This window comes from Herpailurus yagouaroundi, unplaced genomic scaffold (assembly GCF_014898765.1).
Source record: "Herpailurus yagouaroundi ecotype Mexico unplaced genomic scaffold, PumYag 139, whole genome shotgun sequence".
In the NCBI taxonomy this organism is placed as follows: domain Eukaryota; kingdom Metazoa; phylum Chordata; class Mammalia; order Carnivora; family Felidae; genus Herpailurus; species Herpailurus yagouaroundi.
The window spans coordinates 55,274,857-55,299,680 of NW_024412394.1; the positions used below are offsets into that span (position 1 = coordinate 55,274,857).

General features: G+C 37.2%; 1 protein-coding gene across 5 annotated transcripts in view; it reads left to right on the top strand.

Annotated features, from left to right (window-relative positions):
• Positions 1–24,824, top strand: part of FUT9 (fucosyltransferase 9) — a 200,125-nt gene that overhangs the window by 128,674 nt on the left and 46,627 nt on the right. Inside the window, exon 4 of one of the 5 annotated variants that reach the window (XM_040474198.1) lies at positions 24,133–24,244. The exons of the other annotated variants lie outside the window; for them this stretch is intronic. The gene's annotated coding sequence lies outside the window, so the exon portion shown is untranslated. The remainder of the gene's footprint in view (positions 1–24,132; positions 24,245–24,824) is intronic. 5 annotated transcript variants of the gene reach the window in all.

The window sequence follows — 24,824 nt, forward strand, 5'->3', positions numbered from 1 at the left end:
TCTTGTGTAACAGAACTGAAGTACCTATGTAATCTTTTTAAAAAAAAAAAAAAACAACTCTAATTTGACAAGGAGAGTAAAATTTGAAATGCCACTTCCTAATGCCAAAAATAAAAAAAAAGAGCAAAAACTGTTAGCACAGATGGTTAGCAACAAGGTTGAGGACATAGTTAACAGGCTAAAATTGTATTGGTGTATAGTCTGTCAGCAACACAAAAGCAATCAGGACTGAGTTGGCTTCATTAATAAGGCACCCTTTCACTTCCTTTCTACCTCTTATATCACTTGTCATTGTAACATACAGACATTTTTAACGGTCTACAAATGAATTCTACTAATCAAAAAACCCTATGCTTTCTGCAGTATGTATTATCTATTTTTTTCAATTTTTAAAAAAATTTTTAGTGTTTATTTATTTATTTATTTATTGAGAGAGAGAGCAAGAGGGGGAGGGGCAGAGAGAGAGGGAGACACAGAATCCAAAGCAGGCTCCAGGCTCTGAGCTGTCAGCAAAGAGCCCAACGCAGGGCTTGAACCCACAAACTGTGAGATCGTGACCTGAGCCAAAGTCTGACACTCAACCGACTGAGCCACCTAGGCACCCCATGTATTATCTCTTTTAAAGTAGAAGTTTCTCTTTCAGGAATACTTAAACACAGTTTGAAGTGTGAAGGTAAAATTTCAAAGAGAAAGTGTCATAATAATTAGACACCATTAGAGCAAAGGTTGTTTTTTTCAGAAAAATTCATTAACCAGTTATTGATTGCCTTCAGTGTGGAAAATACAAACCTCAATTTAATCTCCATGTTTTTATTTAATTGCCTACTGACTAGAAGTTAACATTATATGTGCTAGACAACAAGTCTTTTGCTTTCTTAGCTATTTTCATCACTGAGAATGTTCATATTCTTCCATTTTAGTGTTCAGGTGTCTAAAGTATGCCATGCATTATATACCTAAAATCTTGACAGAAATGCAGTTACATTTGAAAGGTAACAGAAATAATGTTTTGTATCCTATATTGACTTTAGAATTGAGTAATAATTAAAATAAAACACTTCAAGTTTATACAATATCAGTTTTTCTTTGCCAAATCTAGACAAATATAGGTTTACTTTATTTCTTTGATTAGAATTAAAGAGACTTTTCAAATTATCCCGAAAGTGTTATGTTTGTGACAGGTTATCTATAACGCAACATGGAAGCTGTGCTTTAATGATTAGTTTATTTTGAAGTGTCTTTTCTTATTGGTTCTTATACTTTAAAAACATTGATCCTGATGGTAAGATCTACATGAATATATATAGGCTAGTAGATCATATTCCCAAATATTGGAAAAGTTCTAGTTCTAAGAAATTATTAACTATTCTATGAAAAAAGAAAAAGTGTTCTATAATCAAGTAAGTTTCAGAAAAGTTGCCTACCATAGTCTCCTCTGTTTCTTTTCATTAGCATATGAAAGGTGCTCGTAAATCCTGTAGAAAGAATGTCTGCCAAAAATATTTTGAGAGCAGTAGAAATAAGACAGCAGAAGCAAACAGCTTCCAAATTATGAAGAATCTTTTATGCCTTGCTGAAAAGTTTGGAACTTTTCCAAATTTTATTTTTAAAATGACTACTATGGCAATAATATGAAAGATGAATAGGGACCTATTTAGAAAACCTCTTCAAATCAAAACAAAAGATAAAACTGAACAAAAATAGTTACAATCATACTGGAAAGAAGTAGAAAGATTAAAAATATATTAGAGAGAAATGGCAGGATGTGAAGATTGGCTGAATGTCAGGGATTTGAATTCAAGAGTGACTCGAGTTTATGGTTTTGGTGTTTGGTGGTTGTTGGAGACACTTACTAGCATCAGGCACATAAATGGAGCATCAGCATCCAATGAGATAAAATGGAAAAAATGTTTTCACATATGTTGAGTTTGATGTACCTGTAGAAAATCAAGGAAGACATTCCTAGTGTATGGTTGGATAAAGAACCATGGAATTCAAGAAAAGAGGCTTAGGCTATGGGCATATACTAGCAAATGGGTGGCATAGTCATGGGAATGAATGAAGGCACTCGGAGACAATGGAATGTGAAATCTAGAGAGCACAATGGGAACAAAGAACAGTTCAATGACTAAGTAGACTACAGGTGGAAAGACAGGAGTGAGCAGGATCAGGGAACCTAAATGTATACAGAGGATCAAAAGAGAGAGAGTATGAGTTCTTTATATATTTTTAATATTAACCCCTTACTAGATAGATGATTTGCAAATATTTTTCTCCTGTTCGTTAGGTTGCCTTTTCATTTTGTTGATGGTTTTCTTTACTATGCAGAAGCTTTTTAGTTCGATGTGGTTCCACTGGTTTATTTTTGCTTTTGTTACCTGTGCTTTTGATATCAGATCCAAAAAATCATCTCCAAGACCAGTGTCAAGGAGCTTACCACCTGTTTCTTTTAGGAGTTTTATGGATCAAGTATTACATTCAAGTATTTGTTCTGTTTTGTCTTTTTTAAAAATTTTTTTAATGTTTATTTATTTTAGAGACAGAGAGACAGAGCACAAGTGGGGAGGGGCAGAGAGAGCCAGAGACAGAGTCTGAAGCAGGCTGCAGGCTCTGAGCTGTCAGCACAGAGCCCTTCATGGGACTCAAACCCAGGAGCCATGAGATCATGACCTGAGCCGAAGTGGGACACTTAACTGACTGAGCCACCCGGGCGCCCCTGTTCTGTTTTGTCTTAACTTTTGTGTATTGGGTATGATAGTGGTCCAGTTTCATCCATGCATGTAACTTGTCCAGTTTTCCCAGCACCATTTATTAAAGAGACTGTAGTTTCCCCATTGTATATTCTTATCTCCTTAGTCCTCAATTGATCATATATGTGTGGGTTATTTCTGGGCTCCCTATTCTTTACCACCAGTCTAGATATCTGTTTTTATGCCCATACCATACTGTTTTGATTAGAGTTTTGTAATATAGTTTGAAATCAAGATGCGTGATACCTCCAGTCTTGTTATTCTTACTCAAGATTGGTTTAGCTTTTTGGGATCTTCTGTGGTTTCATACAAATTTTAGAATTGTTTTTTTTTTTCTATTTCTGTGAAAAATGTCATTGGGAACTTGATAGGGATTGCACTGAATTTGTAGATTCCTTTGGATAGTATGGGCATTTTCACAATATTTCTTCCAATTCATGAACATGAAATATCTTTCTATTTATTTATGTCTTGAATGTTTTACAGTTTTTTTTATAGTTGCAGTGTACAGGTCTTTTAAAATTGATTATAGTGATGATTGCCCAACTGTAAGTGTGTTTAAAAACCATGGAGTGGTGCACTTTAAAGGAGAGAACTGAATGGTATATAAATAATATTTAAAAAAACCTACTATGTTTAAACACCTCTGGATGTCCTAATTGGGGGTTATTAGTGAACTCAATGGGAGGAGTTCCAGTAGTGGTTGGAGTTGAAGTTAAATTGAAGAGGAAAAAGGAATAACTAAGATGAGGAAGTAAGTAACAAACTTCACCTCCTCTTTCAAGACATTATGACAAGGGATATAGGATAGTGCTAGAAAGGAAAAAGGTTCATTTTTTTTTAAGTTTTTTATTTAAATTCTAATCAGTTAACATGTAGTGTAATATTAGTGTCAGGTGTACAATAGAGCAATTCAGCACTAGAAGTGCAACACCTGGTGCTAATCCCAACAAATTCACCACTTAATCCCCATCACCTCTCTAACCCCTCCCCCACCCACCTCTCCTCTGCAGCCATCAGTTTGTTCTCTATAGTTGAGAGTCTGTTTTTTGGTTTGCTTCTCTCTCTTTTTTACCTTTGCTTATTTGTTTTGTTTCTTGAATTCCACATATGAGTGAAATCATATGGTATTTTTCTTTGTCTAACTGACTTACTTCACTTAGCATAATACTCTCCAGCTTCATCCATGTCATTACAAATGGCAAGATTTCATTCTTTTTTTAAGGCAGAATAATATTCCATTGTACATATATACCACATCTTCTTCATCCATTCATCAGTTGATGGACATTTGGGCTGTTTTCATAATTGTAGATAATGCTGCTCTAAACATCAGGGTGCATGTATCCCTTTGAATTAGTATTTTTTTGTATTCTTTGGGTAAATCCCTAATAGTGCAACATAATAGTAAAAAACAATCTAATTAAAAAAATGGGCCAAGGATCTGAATAGACATTTTTGCATGGAAGACATACAGATGGCCAACAGATACATGAAAAGGTGTTGAACATCACTAATCATCAGGGAAATGCAAATCAAAACCACAGTGAGATATCACCCCATACCTGTTAGAATGGCTGTTATCAAATGGCAAGAAATGACAAGTGTTGGTGAGGATGTGCAGAAAAGGGAACCCTTGTGCACTGTTGATGGGTGTAATGCACCAATGTAAATTGGTGCAGCCATATTGAAAATAATATGGAGGTTTCCCCAAAAATTAAAAATAGAATGGTCATATGATCCAGTAGTTCCACTTCTGGGTATTTACCTGAAGGAAGCAAAAATACTAACTTGAAAAGACATCTGTACCCCATGTTCATTGCAGCATTATTTACAATAACCAAGATGTGGAAGCAACCTAAGTGTCCACTTATGGATGAATGCATAAAGAAAATGTGTGTGTGTAGATAGATATAGATATAGATAGATATAGAGATACAGATATGATGTATACACACACTGTATATATACACAATGGAACATTATTCAGCTATAAACAAGAAGGAAATCCTACCATTTGCAATAATATGGATGAACCTTGAGTGAATTATGCTAGGTAAAAAAAGTCAGAGAAAGAAAAATACCATATGATATCATTTACATGTGGAACTTAACACCCACCCCCCAGCCCCAAAAACCCTGAACTCATAGATATAAAGAACAGATTGGAGGTTACTAGAGATGGGGGTGGATGGTGGGCAAAATGGATGAAGGTGATCAAAAGGTACAAACTTACAAAATAAGTCCTGGGGATGTATTGTACAGTATTGTGACTATGGTTAATAATGTTGTATTGTACATTTGAAAGTTAATGAGTAGATCTTAAAAGTATTCCTCACTGAAAAAAAAAAAATAGTATTACTATGGAGTCACCTGGGTGGCTCAGTCAGTTAAGCATCTGACTCTAGAGATTTCAGCTCAGGTCATGATCTCACGGTTTGTGGAATCAAGACCCATGTTGGGCTCTGTGCTAACATCACAGAGCCTGCTTGGGATTCTCTCTCTCCTCTATCTCTGCCCCTCTTCTACTCTCTCTCTCTCTCCCAAAAGTAAATAAGCACTAATATTTTTTTCATAAAAATTAAAAAAAATAGTATTACTATGTGAGGTGATAAATACTAACTACTTATTGTGGTGATCATTTTGCAATATATACATATATTTAATCATCATGTTGTATGCCTGAAGCCAACATGTTATATGTCAGTTATATCTCAATTAATCTTTTTTAATATAAGAAATAGAGGAAGTAATTATCAATATGACAGAAAAATTCAAGTAAGATATATATGAAATAATGTGCTTTGGATTTAGTATTGAATCAATTGTTACTAATCATGACCAGCACAATTTCAGTGAAACAGCAAGACAAAAACCAGATGAAAGATTAGGTGGGAGCTGTGAAAGTAGAGATGGTAAATATAAGTAATTTTTTACTTTGATAAGAAGGAGATTAATATGATCATGAATAACAGAGACATAAGTAGGGAATATTATTTTCTTATTTATTTTATATTTAAGGTGAGAGAGATCCAGTAAAGAGAAAAAACACTGATAATATAAGCAAAGGGATAGTTGATTAATTCAAATTCTTAAGGAAGCCAGAGGTGACGGGGTCTGGAGGAAAGTATCTTTCCCAATGACTGAAGGAAACATGGTAATGATGAACATACCTGCAGATAACTTGGTAACTTTAAATGAGGAATATTGAGGGATTTCCCATTTTCTGCATTTTATATTCTGTTTGAAGTAGAAGGCAATCGCTTCTGCTGTGAAGAGAGGATTAAATCACAGAGGCTTTAGCAAAGTTCTGAAAGTTATGAAAGAGCCACTCTGAGGAATGGATGAGCTAGGGATTTTTTTGTCAAGTTGTTGAGGGCCCAGTTTAGTTAGGAACAATGAATTCATATTGACGCCAGGCCATTTAGTTGCTTGATTTTCTCAGTAGTCCAAATGCCGGAAATGAGAGAAAGTTGGATTGACCCAGGATCAGGGTGTAAGGGAGTTGAAAGTTTTAGTGACATAATGTCAAGGTAAGAGAATGCAGTAAATAGAAGAGGATGCCAAAGCAATTAGAAAGTTTATAGATCAAATAAATTCAATAGCATGTACAGTGGAAGTCATGAACTGAGAAAGAAGGCAGTATAAGATTTCAGAAGTAAAGCTATAGGCCATAGTCAGTCACCATGAGAATGATGGTTGACAGAGCATCCAGATTGGGGTCATTGGAGATGATGTGGTTAAGCAACCAAGTGGTCATAATGTTGGATGTGTTATCTATATAAACACTGCAATTACCCTCAGGCCAGAATTTTTTTAAACAAAAAAGCTGAAAGTCAAACACCAAAGAATTGAAGGATTGTTGGAAACAAATAGGAAGCAGGAAAATAAGAGATAAAAGAAAAAAAATGAAAGTAACCTACCTGGAGAGTCAGAGCATCAAGTTTATAAAAAAGAATGTATCCAAAGTAGAGGATAAAACGTAGAGGGATACTAAGGAGACAGTACTCTGAGGCTGATGGAGTGCATGAGAGAGAGCAGTCTCAAGCAAGAGCCAGGACACTAAGGCAAAAAAGCAAAGGGTGTCAGAGGACACCGAGGACAAACATGGATTTGAGTCAAGAGAAGGGAAGGCAGGGTAGCAGAGCAGTGTCAGGGTGAAAGGAAAAATAAGGGTGAAATTTTTCAGGGGCTTGTATTTTATGTAGTGATCCTGAATGGTGGGGACAGGAAGCATGGTGAATTACCTCTCTGAATTTTCAGAGAGAGCTCTAGAATTGTGCTACAGGCTGAGAACCCAGGAAATCTGGGGAATTTGACAGTGGTAGACCAGTCCTTGACATACTACTTCCTCTCTAGATCCTGGTTGTCTTCTCTGAGATATAGCTGGCTATGACTTGGTTACTTTTATTATAAACCATAACCTCCTTATCCCTGTCTGCTGGACATACCTCTCCCAATTCTAATCTTATCCCTCATTCACTTTACATTCCACTCCTTCTGTAGGGATTAATTAGTCCAAACACATCTAACTAATATATCTTTATCTGTAAAAGGACATTTTAATGGCAGGGGTAAGGCAAACAGCTTATGCACATGGGTATTCTGCTCATAAACTTGCCTAAGAAGCTATAAAATCCTTTAAAAAATAGTGATTTCAGAGATGAAACTGAGTATAGGATGATGGCACAGAAAAATCTATCCTGGTAGAATTTTCCAGTCCTAAGGCAAGTTTCTAGTTCCTAAATTCATTTGTACAGCTTTTTCTTATATTAACAAGTGATATCAAAGGCAAGATTAATCTGTGATAGAAGTATTTAAATTATCTTCCTTCTGGCCATAAATAGAGAAAAAATGAAACATGATCAAGTTATAAATAAGAGCAATGACCAGTAAAAGCTGGACTATGTCAGCGTCCAATCTAAAGTAGTCTGAGAGATAAAGCAGGCTGCACTTTGCCAAAGTGAACAAAAGACCAAATCCCAGAAGATCTATAAGAAAGGAAAATAATCAAGGTCAAAAGAGACTTGAATTAGGAGCTACTTAAAGGTTCATCTTTAATGAACATAATACGACCAAATGAATCTGATCCTAAATCAGAGATTGTCTTATTACAGAAAAAAAAATAGCTACCAGAAGGATCAAGATACATTATTTTGCTTGGGCATCCTCAGAAATCTCATTAAAATACACATACTATGTGTGGGGAATAATATTTACATATTAGCACTCTATCACTGTGTATTGTGCTAATATGGGTTTCTCATTATTGCTATTATTTTCTTCTTAAACTAATTTTTACCTAAGAAAGAGCATAGCTATGGGGAGAACATATAGTATCATCAAGTTATCATAATAATAAACTTAAAATCATAGCAACATATGATTTTAAAGAATATTTTCACATAGATTAAGTTATATGACCTCACAGACGTTCTGTGATTTTGACAAAGTGGTATTTTGCCTGAATTTCAGAAAGAGGGAAATTGAATATAGTCAAGTTTTGGGTCCTTTCCTAAATGGCATAAACAGTCAATGTCACAGCTAGAAATGACACTAAGAGTATGTTAACCCCAAAGACTTCTTATGTACTACATCGCCTCCTGATCTAATTTCATGCATTTTTTGTAATTGCATGACCTTGGTCAAGTTCCTCAGCATCTGTACACCTAAGTTACATGCCTAGAAAATGCAAGTGATAAAGGCCATTTATTTGGCAAGTTAGTTATGAGGATGTAATGACATACTGAATGTAACTGCTCAATTCAGTCCTGACGAACACAGAAGCCCTCACAAATGTTACCTTTGCTAGTATTTCATTCACCTATACAATGGGAGAGAATTTCAGAGAAGTTGAGAGATTTCTTTACAGGCGTTATTCACTCAGCATTCAGAGTGGATAGTATTTGCCAGGCACTGTGTGAGCTACTGGAAAAACAAGAACATAAAGATCTAGCTTCTTGCCTCAAGTTGTTTCTTGCCCAAGGAAGGAGAGTACACATGCAAACTAATACTTGGCAAATGTATTTCACTTGTTAAGATAGAAACAGTGGAGAGTGGATAGTGTAGGCATCAAGCAAGGAGTGGTCAGGAAAGGTCTGGAGGTTTAGGGAATGTTACCTACAACATTCTCCAGTTGGAGAGAAGAAAATGAGAAAAGGCCATGTAACAGGAACTGTTTCAGTGTACTTAGAAAACTGTAAGCATTTAGGTATGGCCAGAGAGTAAGGATGATACCCCAATAAGTTGAAAATTAATGGTTAGACAAGGAGATCAGTCATGTAGTTCTAACTTTCCTTCCTTCTTCCCTCCCTCTTTTTCTTCCTCTCTTCCTTCCTTCATTTCCGTCCCTGTTCCCCTTCCCTCCCTCCTGCTCTGCCTATCTTCTGTCTTGCTTTTGAGAACACCCTGTCCCCAAGCCTCAACTTGCCACCCTCAGACATATCATATCCTTAGGGTATGTCTGTGCTGAGCGCAGGGCCATTCGCCAACTGTCAGACAGTATTTGTTCAATAAGATTATTTTAAAATATAAAGATATGAATCTGGTGAGTGGATTGAAATTTTAGACAAGATGGCTGAGCCATGTGTCTTTTGGATCAAGAAGATAAGTGAGAATCACATTGCCTTGTTAAAAACTAGCAAGGGGCCATATGACAGAGGGCAATGAAAGGGCAGTGAAATAACTTAAGCAGATTCCCCCTCCCCACTCAACTCCACCCATCTGGTTTGCTTTTTGCTAGTTGCCAACAGTGAATTCTGGTTTTGCACCTGTCTCAGAAAGCCCCAACTTACTGAGGGTAGAGGTAAGGCTTTCCAGATAAATAGTGAACTGTACCCCTTAATCAGTGTGCTCTTCCTGTCTAAGTTGGGTGTGCTGTTTACCTCTAACCCCTTCAATACTCTCACCTGGCTGTGTTATCACACAAAGGCACATACACACACTCATTAACAGCAACCTGTATTATCTGTCACTCTCATTTTTGTGGAAAGTGAGTTTCTAAATCCTCTTTCTTCCTTAGTGATATGTTTTTCCCAATTAGTTGAACGAATGATGATATTTGTTTGCAGCTTCCAGTGTTGCCTATAAAGAACACCAGTTATTCATTTAGGGAAATTGCTTGATCAATGCTATGTAGGTCTATTATATCTTTTTTTTTCTGCTGAGAGGAGAAAAGAGTGATATGCCAGATTGAAACAACTGGAAAAACAGATTGCTGAATTAGAAGTGAAGATATAATTAGATGCACCCTCCAATAATTGGTTAGAATTGGAAGCATTTAAGTCTGTACATAATCAAATATTGCCTGAAAATGTTACAGCATCCTTATTTTATGCTAAATAGATTTTTATGGAAGGGCAATAAAGGAGGAAATCTGCCTGCTAATTTGATTAAAAACACAATGGATCTCTGTTATTTCAGCTATTAAGACTCCAAATAGGAAGAGGTTGATTAGAAAAGAAGAAATTAATTTCATATTTGAGATCTATTATCAAACATTGCATATTTAAAGTGGAATTATTCATAGCAATTGGTGTATTTTCATAATTACTCTCAGAGAAGAAGAGACATATTCCTAGTTTCTCTTTAAAATTAAAAAAATCTAAAGACATTATAGCACTCTATCATTAGTATTTATGGAAGAAATGAGGTACTTTATTAACCACATAAACCCACTGTACAGAAAATACAACAGAGATTAAAATAATTCCACTTGCAAAGTCCATCTGTAGAATCCCATGATTTAAGGACAATACCCATTTTCTGATTATACTATTTATAATGTTTTTTATTATGTCATAGCTATTAGTGGACACATGTTTTTGGCTTATTATGTATTCATTCATTAAGCAGATATTTACTGAGCACCTAGAGTGTGGTAGGCAGTGTTTCAGGCACATAGTAGGGAATGTAGAAGACAAAATTTCCCAAGATCAAAGATTTTGTAATCTATTTGAAAATGGACAATGTAAAAAATTAATAACTGCAATATATAGTATGTTGCGTAGCAATAAATCCTAGAGAATGTAAATATGTAAGAAAATATGAGGTATGGAGATGGGTTTAATTTTAGAGAAGGTTGTCAAAGAAAACCTGTGGGGAGTTTTGACTCAGGATTAGAATGAAGTGAAGGAGCTGTCCTTGTGGATATCAGAGATAGCTTCTAAGCAGATGTGCAAAAGCCCTGAGGCAGACTTTCCAGAGCAACAGTGAGAAAACGTGTGTTGAAAAAGCACATGGGGGAGGTGGCAACAATGGGAAGGGGGTGAGAGGTGCCTATTCTGTTAAATTTTAGAGATTACCAGCTCACCATAAAGATTTGAATTTTTTTTCATTTTTTTTTTTTACATTGTTTTAATTTTGACAGACAGAGACAGAGCGTGACTGGGGGAGGGGCAGAGAGAGAGGGAGACACAGAATCCAAAGCAGGCTCCAGGCTCTGAGCTGTCACCACAGAGCCTGATGCGGGCCTTGAACCCATGATCTGTGAGATCGTGACGTGAGCAAAGTTGGACACTCAACCCACTCAGGTGCCCCAGGTTTTGACTTCTAATTGGAGTGACATAGTAAAATTGCTGATTTTGAGCAGCAGAGAAATAATTTGCCGTATTTCATTAGATGTGAGTTTATAAATGGCAGGGGCTGCTGTAGACCATGCAGCTCTGTACCCTTACCTAAGTTGCCTAACATGGTGCCTCTTATATAGGGTTCAGAAATATGTTTTAAAAAAACATGATTCCCAAGACCATTCCAATTTCCCTTTTTAAAATGTATCCTATTTTTCTACTGGTTTGTAGACAACTCAAGACACTTTTAATCTGCTCTATTATTTAGTATGCAGTCAACACTGGAACGTATTGGTGAGGCTTGTTACCTTTTATATACCAAATGTAAAAGGTGCTTCTAATTTAAACACAAAAATGACACACTGGGAAACTGTAAAGGAAAACATGAGGGGCCATATCTTTATAATCTAGTTTCAATGTCTATACTTCCTAAGAAGAGGCTAATTTGATGAAAATAAAAGAACATTTTCTTGATGCATAAGGTATATAGTAAATATTCTTTGCTTTTCCTCTTTTGGAACTACATTTAAAGAGGAATAAATTAATTCTGTAATGCCACTTTGTTGCAGAAAGAAGCTAAAGGGATATCTTTATATTTCTATTTTATGTATCTTCTCATTATTTTCCATGTTACTATAAAAGAGCATTACTACTTGGTGAAAGGATTTTTTTATTATTATTATAAAATGATAAAATGAATTTTAAATTTATTTCAAAAAATGCATTCAGGAGCCAGCTAAATATGCTCGTGGGTCCGCTCCAGCCACTTTTATTGCTATTAATTGACAAGCCCTATTGTACAACACTAAATTTGGAACTAAAATTTCTCTATCTTTGGATAGCTGTAATTTAATCAGGCTTGCTTTAGCTCTCTCATTATTTCATAATGAAATATAAAATATCTTACAAGCAAATGCCTCTCTTCCAGAAATTAAATAGAGAGCAAAGAATTCACAGGCCAAAGAGTAACAATCAGTACAAACACAATTACCTTCTCACGTAAGAGATAAAGCAACTCTCCTATTTTTTTCTTATCCAGTAAGATAAGTGGCACAATCTTTTCTCTCATTTGTACAAGTACCTATTATCCTCATTTTTATTGTAAACCAAAAGAAAAGAATGAGTAATGTCAACTGTGTGATATAGAAATACTAGAAATATAGAAATACTAAAATGTTGGTGCATTTTCTGAGAACAAACTAAGTTTCAGGAGGCAGATAATTACTGATCTTAAACCTAAAGGCAGAAGTAAGACTTCTTCATAGATCTAAAAGTAATATGGACATTTGCCACTGGTAGCACCCAGAGTGAAGATTTCTTCTCTCTCCATCCTTCACGTGCTAATTGAAATGAGCAAGACCCCAGGGGGGTGGTCAAACAATCATCTCCCATGGAGTGCTAAAGCATCACTTGATGAATGCTGGCCATGATGGATTCAGGCTTGCATAACTAATCTGCAGGAATTCTTTGAAGATATCACAGCCATTCTAGATAAAAGATATTTAGGGGCTGAGATATAGTTAATATTTTAGGGGGAAAAAGTGCATTTGATATGGTTTCACATCAGAGATAAAGGTAAAAGCACCACTGAACATGGGATAAAGAGCACCGAAGGGAAAATTAGTTTTAGAGACAACTACAAAGACAATCCTTGAAAGAAACATTTATGTTGGGAAGAAAAAGTGTTGAAGATGAGCAGCACATGTGCAATTAATCGAAGGCTAGTCCTTCATTAAAAATCATGTTTAACTCACCATAGACCTCACAAAGTTGATGAGAACTAGAATTCTTTCTAACTGCTTTTCATAGTAGGCTGATCAATCACCAGGCCAGAAGTGTGAAAATTCAGGTTCTAGTCACTGTAAATTACTAACTGATGGGGGGCAATTAACCACTCTAGGTCTCAGATTCTTCTATAGAGAATGAGAAATTAGGGTTGGATAGATCACCAAGTCCTTCCTGTGTCCAAAGTTATTTGATTTTAATAGTTCCATAGAGTTCTGGAGATTTTGGAGGATAGAAGCCAGTCAGCAACCACTATCAAAACCCAAGTAATCAAAACATGAATAAATAATCATCAAAAAGTTCCAGCATTGAGTCGGATAAAGTATGAGTGCTCTATAGTGCATCAAAAACAGACTCAGACTGCTGGATTTTTCAAATCATTTTGCTTTCAGTAAAAATGACATGGCATAATCAATCAAGCTATGGAAATGTGCTGTGAAGTCTACTTGTTTCGGGGTTCTTTTTTTTTAAGTTTATTTATTTATTTTTGAGACAGAGTGCAGGCACATGTGGAGGAGGGACAAAAAGAGAGGGAGAGAGAGAGAGAATCCCAAGCAGGCTTTGCAATGTCAGCACAGAGCCTTATGAGAGTCTCGAACTCACAAACAGTGAGTTCATGACCTGAGCCAAAACCAAGTCGGATGTTTAACCAGCTGAGCCACCCAGACACCCCTTATTCTGTGGTTCTTGATAACTTCATTGACCCTCTGAGGACAGTTAAGTATTCCTGAGGCTGGAGAGACTTTGGGAAAGCTCAGATGATAACAAGTTTGTATAGCCCAAGATACATCTTCTTCCAATTATGTATTTTGCAGTAGGGTTGAGGAAACATTAAGATAAGAAAAAAGAAAACACTTTAGTGGTATATATAAGTGAATGTTTAAACAAATCTGATGTCTTTATTCTGACTCTTTGCACACAAATCCCAACAAAATGTTCTCTAACTGCTTCTTTGTGACTGTGGCTTAAAACTTGGGCTGTTGGATTTTGAGCTACTTGAGCAACTAGACTGCTTTCATTATGATAATTCTCTGTGATCATCTAACACAGTCAGTACTCCATGTATTTTGTTAAACTGAATTAATTCTGCCACCACCAGAGTGCATTTGTTTTAATGAGGAACATGAGTACTAATTTAGATGACATGTAATATAGCATTTAAGAGACAATAAAAGTATTGAAAACCACAATGGAACATTTTGAGAGTAAAAGTACAATACTGACTTAAAAATCATTCCATGATGCCTTCAACTCAAAATGGTTACATATTTTAAAGCTTAGAACAAACGCCTTCTCGGTATAACCCTTCTTGAAAAAGTACTCTCCTTTCACTAAGAAGGCAGACATTCAATCGCCTCAAATCAGGTCTGTAGTATCAACATCAAGCAAAACTTATTCACAGTCATCAGCAGAACCAAGAATAAACCTTACTGAAATATGGACATTTCTAGGAAAAAAACACAGCTGTGAGTCCCATCAAAAGCAAATCTTTCGAGGCACCTGGGGGGCTCAGTCAGTTAAGCGTCCAACTTCGGCTCAGGTCATGATCTCGCAGCTTGTGAGTTCGAGCCCCGGAGCCTGGAGCCTGCTTTGGATTCTGTGTCTCCCTCTCTCTCTGCCCCTAACCCACTCACATTCTGTCTCTGTCTGTCTCAAAAGTAAATAAACATTAAAAAAAAAATTTAAGCAAACCTTTCTTTGCCTGAATTTTTAATAATTATACTTATAGAGTGAAAGATCATTTCTGTTCACCTGGACCTTGTTCTTTTGTGGAGAGATAAGACCACAATAATTACCAATAATTACCATGAGACAGGATAGAAAATGGTACAAATTAGAGACTTGCAGATAAAATACCATGAAAATTCAGTAGATGCAATCGGGGACCCAGAAGTCATTGTAAAGAAAGTAGTATTTTTTGCAGACCTGGATTTTTAAAGTGTGGGAATTGGGGCTGGAGGTCAGGACGATTCAGCATTCCAAATAGAACAATGTGAAAAAAAGCTGGCGGTGAGGGACGTGTGAGGCGTGGACCATGTTTCAAACTGAGCCTCAGAGTGTGTGAAATTAGGGCAGTGGCGTTAGAGGGCGTAGCACCTTGGATGCCTGACCTGGACTACAGTCACCACGTTGGATGGGGCAAGGAGGATTTTGAGAAGGGGAATGACAGAGCAGGAGATTTATTCTGGCAGCTGCATGTAAGCTGGATTGAAAGAACTCAACAGCACAGCAGAAGCACCTAATCCACGAGCCACCGACAATCAACCTGCTTTCTACCTGCAGCAGCAGCACACTATAGAAAGGCTGACCACTTCTTTCCGGAATACCCCAGGTCTGTGAACAACTACAACCTCTCTATGCTTGAGCGGTGTGGAGCTGGCCTGGCAACAATAATGATAATAAAAGGCACACGTAATTCCGTAGGATTGGGGGTAGAGGTAAGATAACATTCTAGCAACTTCCACTTCGTTCCTGTTTCAGGTTTTAAAATTTTATAATATTTCATTCATCTTGAGTTTTGAGCTATGCCACTGATAGCACTTATTAATTATCGTTACCAGTGTGGCTACAAAAAGGAAAGGTGTGATTCTGTAATTTAGATTTTCAGATACCAAAGAGAATGCTAATTAATATTTTGGATGTAGGATTACCAAAGATAGCACACTTGGTAACAGCAAGAAGATGTTTTAACCTGAAGTCATTTGGGGGCTAAAATAGATGTTAAATTTAGACTAAAGGAAAAGGAAGAAAGCCCTGCTTTCCTTGGGGCTTAACTGCTCTGAATAAACTTGATAGCGTGCTATCCTTAGGGTAGCTTTTACTTCAAGATGAGTCTAATTTCATGGGTCAGGCCATTGTGGAATATTTATTAGCAGAAATTTTCCCCACCCCCCAAAGTATATTGCAATGTCTGAAGAAGATAGTCTCATTTTAACAGAAAGAGAAGAAAATCTATCAAAGAGAATGTGAGAAATTACACTTTACTTTCTTGTCTTTGCTGCCTAAGGTGAAGTGAAATTGTTTGCCTGGTATCAGATCAACTGCAGACATACTTTAAGGGGACTAGCCTTCCTTAAAGATTTTATCCGGTAAAGACATCAGTCTTGCCTTCCTACTTGAGGCACTGCACTGTAAATGGCCCCATAGCACATCTGCAGCTAGTTCACTTGACAAAGTTATGCATAACAAAACTCCCCTACATTCTCAAGAGACCTGCTACACAAAGCTGTGAACAGAATTTAGTTATACACAGATTCACTATCCCCTTCTCTCATGAGCTTTGAGTTCCAACTAGGATATTTTGGACCTAAGGAATAATGTACCCTTTTATTTCTCCAGGAAGCAACCATCTAATACAATGGTGTTACTGTCAGCTTGGAAACTATTTTTAATCACCAGAACCTGCTTCTCATCATAAAAGGATATCTCCAGCTCCATAATTTGAGGTAGAAGACAATGGCAATCTTGAAAAAAAGATATAAGTATCAAATTAGGGATGAAATTGAGAAGCATTCAAACACAGATCAGAGGGCACTCCTATTCACAGGCCCACCTGAGGCCAGAGTCAATGGAAGACATTTTAGAGATATTTTTAGTGCCATCGGAACTGTTCCCATCTTTACTTAGGGTGAGATCAGCATTATGTTTTGAGAAACCATGGGGAGGGAGTCTGTCTTTTGAAGTCTGATTCTGTGCTTGGGCATTGGCCCTTCTATGGGTCATCTCTTCCTCTGTCATGGTTTTGATTATTACACACTGCATACGCTGGTGATACCCAAGTCTGAAAATTCAGCCCAGACCTGATCCCTGAGGTTCAGATTTGAATAGTGACCTAGATTTACACATGGAAGTCCCTTCCACAGGCATCTGGTAGCCCTGTGGCACTCCGCACAGAGAGTTTAAGTGCTTGCTTCACTCCCTGTCTCTCTCATTGGGTCAAAAGCCAGGGGAGGGGGCGGGGGTATTAGCAGGGAGGGGGGTAGTAGGGCTATGTCTGTTTTGTTCATCTTTGGAGGCCTAGGTCCTGTTCCATACCAGCTATTCAGTAAGTATTGCTTGAATAAATGAGTCCATGGAGTGAGAGTGAATAATTTTGCATAATTATACTTCCATAAACTATCCTAATGCAATCTTCCATCTAGCCACTAACGTTTAAGGTGAAGGGACTGCATTGAGACTTATCTATGTGCTGATCTACTTAGGGTCACAGGACCCTAAGTCACTAGGTACTGTCTTTTTAGACAATGATTTGCTGTGTTTTGCTTATGAATGTTCTGCCAAGTACAAACAATTTAATATTACTGCCCATTCAGTTGATAGAGTTGTAAGTGGAGAATTATGGCCTTTCAGAAGAATGTTGCTAAAAATGCGTTAAAAGCAACACCTGAAGAGCATGAACATGAAAAGTGTTTTCATTCCGGCATGTGAGGTTCAGTGAAAGCTGAGCTTTTCCTCCCAGAATATAGGCAAACTTCATCTGGGTATCTTCTGGGCAAACCATAGAAGTCTAGTTAGAAACAACACTAGGGGCATCTGGGTGGCTCAGTATGTTAAGCGTCTGTCTTTGGCTCAGGTCATGATCTCATAGTTCATTAATTCAAGCCCAACATCGGGCTCTGTGCTGACAGGTCAGAGCCTGGAGCCTGCTTTGGGTTCTATGTCTCCCTCTCTCTCTGCCCTTCCCCTGCTCATGCTCTATCTCTCTCTCAAAAATAAATAAATATTTTTAAAAAAGAAGAAACAGCACTAGAAGGACCTGGAAATTTTAGGTATTATAGAGGGATTAATTCTTCTCATTAATGAAGAAAGTAGAGTACCTTAAATCAAGCCCATCATTTTTTCCCAACTATGAAATGGTATCAAACTGGAGTACTTACAAAAGTATTTAACTGTATTATATATTTGAAAGTTGCTAACAGAGTATGTCTTGAAACTTCTCACCACACACACACACACACACACACACACACACACACACAAATTATCACTACGTGAGCTGATGGATGTGTCAACTAACTTCTCTGGTAAGCGTTGTACACCTTAAGCTTGCATAGTGTTATGCTTCAGTTATATCCCAGTAAAGCTGGGGGCAAGGCATTAAACTGTTGTGTGTAATTGGTGGGATAAGTTTTCAAGAATCTAAATTCTGTAAATACATGTAAACAATTTTTGGACAAATCAGACCATCTGAGAGTTGATTCCTCTCAACTCATCCAGGATGTGCTCTGTGCCCTGTTCCCTGTGCCCTGTGAGAGCTCACTGCTTCCTCCCTTTCTACTTCAGCTCCTTTAAATTGCAGCGGGACATTAGGCATTGACTGATGCCTTGCGTTCATCTATACTTTTGGGGAACTGGAAAAACTGATGTATCATTTTTTTAAATAAGTGTGTAGGAATCCCTATAAGTAGACAATGTGAGAGTTATGAATACTTTCCATATACCTCTTTATAAGCATGAAATTAAGAAATATCCTGAAAAGTAAAAGAAATCAGACTGAATTAAACTGAGAAAGTACAAAGTCACATGATTTCCATTAGAAGGTTGTCTGTATCTTGACAATGACCATCTCTACAAAGATCTTCACTGCAAAGGTCTTCACTCAAACAAGAAAGAAATAGTAACTTGTGAAATGACAATATAGGAAATACTTCCTAACTCCTGAGGGCTCTCATTTATCGCTATGCCTTGAATCTCGCTTTTCTAGAGTTTCTTTGCTTTTAAATTATGAGCGCAAGAATCACTACTGTCATTTAAAAAAATAGAATGTCTTTATTTTTATGTGCTATAGAATTTAATTGCATGCTTTCAGAAATATTTCTTTTGCTGGTAATGGCCAGCAGCCAATCTCGATCCTAGAAGAAATGATTTAATTTTTAATTTTCCTGGAGGGGGGACTACTACATGCATCTTTTGTTTCTGGATTTGATTATCAGACTGTTATTTTCTACTTCATTAACCTTATTTCACAACTAGTTAGTTTTCAATGTGACTAATGAGAGAAAGTGAAATGGATGGTTTCAATCCAATGGTTAACCTTGTTTGACACAATATTTGCTTTTATATATGATGATGTACTTGATATTACTCTCTAAATCAGAAATCAAAGTACTGTATAGTTATTACCTTACTAATATTCATCATGCTTCTTGGAATTGGATATTAGTATGAATGAAAGAAACATAGGGGGAGAAGGAATGAAATCATTTTCCCAAATGTTGATTCACTACTGATTCTAGATTTTAGTTCTAGAACCCTTAGTTGTTTATATAGCCACAATTATCTGGCCAAATTTTACTTTTTAAAATTACAGTTTTTCTTGGATTACAATTTTCTTTTATTTTAGAGAGAAACAGAGACAGAGATCATGAGTGGGGGTGGGGGGGGAGAGGGAGACAGAGACAGAGACAGAGAGAGGGAGAATCTCAAGCAGTCTCCACACTCAGTGCAGAGCCCATATGGGGCTCAGTCCAACAACCCTGGGGTCATGACCTGAGCTGAAATGCAGAGTCAGATGCTCAACCAATTGAGTCACCCAGGCACCCCCAACAATATTCTTTTAAAGGCAAACAAATGGTACTTGGCTTGTTAGTTGGAAGCTGGAAGGTATATTAGTAAATACTGTTTTGGTTGTAAACAACAGAATTTTAAAAAGTAACAGTAAAAGGAATTTATTAGCTTACATAATTTAGGAGTCCAGAGGTGAGGGACTTAGGGTACAGTCTGATCAAATCTAATTCAGTTTCCTTACAATTCTATCAGTTCCTTTTTCTTCCAAGAAAAGCTTCATTCTTAGACTTACATTCCCCCGTTATCACAAAATAGCTACTTGTAGCTTTATCATTTTCACACAGTACATTGTCCAGTTAGAAAGAGAATTTCCCTTTTCCCAGCAATCAAAAATGCTGCACTTCATTCTGCTTGGACAAAATTAGTTGATGTGTCCATTTCTGAACCAGTCACTGTAAGTGAACAAGTCCTGGAAGACAGAAGTTGGACTGGACAGGACCTCATGGAACTTCTCTCCTGAACTCTGTTGGTCTTCCAAAGTGCTTGCTGCTGCGCAATATGGAGTGGGTGTAGTGCATGCTGAGGAGGCATTAAGAGTCCCAGTGCCTACCCATACTTTCTTAACATTTTTTAGGCTGTTCTTTAAAGCACAAAAGCAAAAAAAGAAAAAAAAAGGGGGCGCCTGGGTGGCGCAGTCGGTTAAGCGTCCGACTTCAGCCAGGTCACGATCTCGCGGTCCCTGAGTTCGAGCCCCGCGTCGGGCTCTGGGCTGATGGCTCAGAGCCTGGAGCCTGTTTCCGATTCTGTGTCTCCCTCTCTCTGCCCCTCCCCCGTTCATGCTCTGTCTCTCTCTGTCCCAAAAATAAATAAACGTTGAAAAAAAAATAAAGCACAAAAGCATTCTCTTTGTTGTATAAAAACACGGCGCGCAATCATCTGAGTAAAGGCTGTCTCCATTCTATAGCAGTTATGGTTTACTTTCCCATACAAATTGTTCTTTTTTAAATGTTCTTAGCAAGTTTATAAAGTTTCTGAAACCTAATTTCTAGATTTCTTGGAAATCTAGAAAGTTAGTAATTGGGAGTTAGGAGGGGGAAATGATTCGGTTGTCAAATGATTTATTATGAAACCAGCCTTCCTTATCTTTCAGGGAGAGAATTTGTTATGACCTGAATTATGTTTCCCCCAAATGTATACATTGATAAATTTTTTTTAACGTTTACTTATTATTGAGAGACAGAGAGACACAGAATGCGAGCAGGGGAGGGGTAGAGAGAGGGGGAGACACAGAATCTGAAGCAGGCTCCAAGCTCTGAGCTGTCAGCACAGAGCCCGACGCCGGGGTCAAACTCACAAACCGCGAGATAATGACCTGAGCCAAAGTCGGTCTCCTAACCAACTGAGCCACCCAGGCGCCCCCCAAATGTATACATTGAAGTCCCAGTAATTATATTTTCTAGTACCTCAGATATAACCATGTTTGGACGTAAGGTCCTTAAAGAGGTGATTAAGTTAAAATGAGGCTACTAAGGTGTGGCTCTAATCCAATGTGACTAGTGTCCTCATAAAAAGGCAAAGAAGGGCATCTGGCTGGCTCAGTCAATAGAGCATGTAACTGCTGATCTCAGGGTTATAAATTTAAGCCCCCACATTGGGTGTAGAGATTACTTAAAAATAAAATCTTAACAAGAAAAACAAGAAGGAGGAGGAGGAGAAAGATGGAGAAGGAAAAAGAGACAACAAGGACACCTACAAATGAATGATCATGTGAAGAGGCAGCAAGAATGTGGCCATCTGCAAGCCAAGGAGAGATCCTTCAGGAGACTCCAACCCTCCCAGCACCTTAATTCTGGACTTCCGGCTGCTCGAACTGTGATAAAATAAATTTCTGTTGTTTAAGCCATCAAGTCTTAGCATTTTGTTATGGCAACCCTAGCAAAGTAATACAGAAGAGCTGTTTGCTTTTTGTACTATTAAATATCTAATTGTTGAAACAATTAATTTATAGGTTTTTGGATTTTTTGTTTGTTTGTTTTTAATGTGCCTTTGTCAGGTGCATTCTAACTACTTCTGACCTAAGATTTTTCTCCTGTAGCTAGTCCTGGTTACTATTTATTTATTCATTTATTTATTTATTTTGGATATAGCTGTATCCCTTTGGAGACCACAAAGCCAAAATGTCTGTTCCAGCCTTTTAATTTAGGGTTTCCTGGTTGCAATGAGAGCTGATTTCACAAAAGGTAATAATTACTTGGTTGCTATTCAAAGGATACTTCTCCTCCTTGGTGAGTCTGGTGTTTCTCTTCATTAGCAAAATAGGTAACATTACTAAAAAGTTTTTCAATTTTTACACTGGCCCAGGACTGGTAGTTTTCCTTCCAACATGCAACACTTTGAGGATCAAATCTATGAGACACCGTACCTATCACAATGACATCTTTCTAATTTCATTTTTATTAGCTCAGCTTTTCCCCCTGGAGCCTTGGGAATATTCTTATTTGCCTTCGTTGTTGTTGCTGTTTGTTTGTTTTAAGCACTATAGATCTTTTCATTTCATCATACCATAGGCCCCGTTCTTACAAAATATAAATATAGTATCTCCTTTTCACTGTGGCTTCGATTTGGACCTTGAGTGTGTGAATTGTGTGACTGCCTGTAACAAAAGAAATCAAATACGTTGCCATTAAATAAAATTATGGCAGGAAATGTTCCTTTGAAACGTTTTCTTTTTTTCCTTCACTTCCCATTAAAGTTGAGTTGGTTTGTTGTTTTAGAAAACAAAGAGAAAAATAAAAGGCACAGTTTCTGCCTAGAACCTTGTCCCTAAAGAAACAGCATTAACTATACCTAGCCCTAGAGAAAGACATTGTGAAATCATAGGTAGCTGAGAAGGTTAAATAAGTTCTGGTTATGGGGCGCCTGGGTGGCGCAGTCGGTTAAGCGTCCGACTTCAGCCAGGTCACGATCTCGCGGTCCGTGAGTTCGGTCCGTGAGTTCGGTCCGTGAGTTCGAGCCCCGCGTCGGGCTCTGGGCTGATGGCTCAGAGCCTGGACCCTGTTTCTGATTCTGTGTCTCCCTCTCTCTCTGCCCCTCCCCCGTTCATGCTCTGTCTCTCTCTGTCCCAAAAAAATAAATAAACGTTAAAAAAAAATTTTTTTTAATAAATAAATAAATAAGTTCTGGTTATTTCTATTTGTTCTTTGATTCTATATATTATCAATACCTTCACCTTCATTTCCTCATGTAATTGTGAAATGGGTGTGACAATTCTCCTGTCCACAGTACCTCAGAAGGGTGTCACCAAAATCACTGAAAAATCACAGAGGACCTTGAGCTCCTCAAACTTTTTTAAAAACATGTTAAATGAGGCAAAATGTAAGGTGTGTGGAACTTTTCATCATCTTTATTCTCAAATGTTCATTTATTTATTTTTGAGAGAGAGAGAGAGCCTGAGAGGAGCAGAGAGCAACAGAGAGGAGAGAGAGAGAGAGAGAGAGAGAGAGAGAGAGAGAGAGAGAATCGCAAGCAGGCTATGAGCTTTCATCCTGATGCGGGGCTCTATCCCACCAACTGCGAGACCATGACCTGAGCTGAAATCAAGAGCCAGATGTTTAACCCACTGAGCCACCCAGGCACCCCTCATAATCTTTCTATTATTTGGATGAATTTCTTTTTGTGTTTTTCCCTTACAAGAGCTTGCCTAATAAAACTATTTGGGGAATGTACACTGATACAGAGTGAACAATTCTGGATTTGGGGATGTTTATGTTAATTATAAGGAAAGCTCTAGTTTATAATCTATTCTAGACTATCAATGACACTTTAAAAATCAACCAGGATTTTAGTAACTCTTTAAATGAAACAAAAACAATGTAGAAAGGTCTAAACATTTAAATCTCAGAAATTCCAGTGAGGATTGTAAAGCTAATTTAACTAAGGATTTCAAAATATTATATAACCTATTTTTATATACATATTTCCCAAAACAGGAAACTGATCCATTTCCCTGGCAAAACTACTCAGTCCTGAAATTATACTTTGAATCAATAACATATTACTATAGAACAACCCTGCCTTGCATTTTTTTCTTTTGATTATCCAAAGATCACTTGTCCTCAGAATTTGCTACTGTCTTCTCTTTGGAAACAAGCTTACTAGAGAAATACAGAGATTTTTCTATAATGATCTGATGTAAATGAAAGGAATGTATTTACAGAAAGTATAATATCCAATGCTATTTATTTTTCCTCTCTAAATCTGAAATTTCATTATGTTAATTACATTATCCAGTCTTTAAGTAATAGAACAAACATTTTTTTTTTAGAAAAAAGTTGGGCATGGCCTCAACAATGGACTTTTAAACTGTACTTTTGCAATCTGCTGTTTGAAGATTATATGATTAGTGTTTACCATAACTTTCACAATGCTATTTGTCTTAACTTTATACTTCATGTGTCTTACTTTTAAATAAATAAAGGGACACACTCTTGCTGACTGTTTTTTAATATATATTTTCAAAACAGGGTGAAATCTTAATGGCCTTTAATCATCCTCATATCATAATGGACATACTGGAGAGAAGGATTTTCTCCACTGTATAGATGTATGAAATTGTACCATTAAGCACTGTATAATGTAAGTTAAACTTTCTGTGTTATAGATATCAAATATTAATTTATTTGAATCCATGCCCTGGCAAGGGGAGTTACTAACTTCTCAGGTGGAAACAGTTTGCAACAGAGCAAAGGAGATTGTTCTCTAATTCCCTAATCACTCTTTGTGTGACTCTAGGGACCAGCCCTCAGACAGGAACTTGCTCTGTTTTTTGTTGATCAAATATTCTGGGGAGATGTAAAGAATCTCTCACCATTTCTGCTGTTTCCATAACATTAGTTTTGCTGGTTCATCATCACCCCAAATGTCCATGACTTCATTCTGTACTATCAGTGACTAAAATTCAAGTTCTCTCTCCCTTATCCTGTATCACCCATCAAGGCTTGAATCCTCAGAACTTCAGCATCATTTGTAAATTTAGTTTTAAGCATTGGCTCATAGAATATCTCTGTGTCCCTGGCTTTGCACTCTGAACGAAGATGTACGAACCCTTAAGTTGAGCCAAAGGGGGAAAACATAATTAAAAGCAACTCTCATCTCTAAAACTCCCTTCCAAAAATCAGAGAATGGAGTAAGACATAAACAATTAGAATCTAAGTTA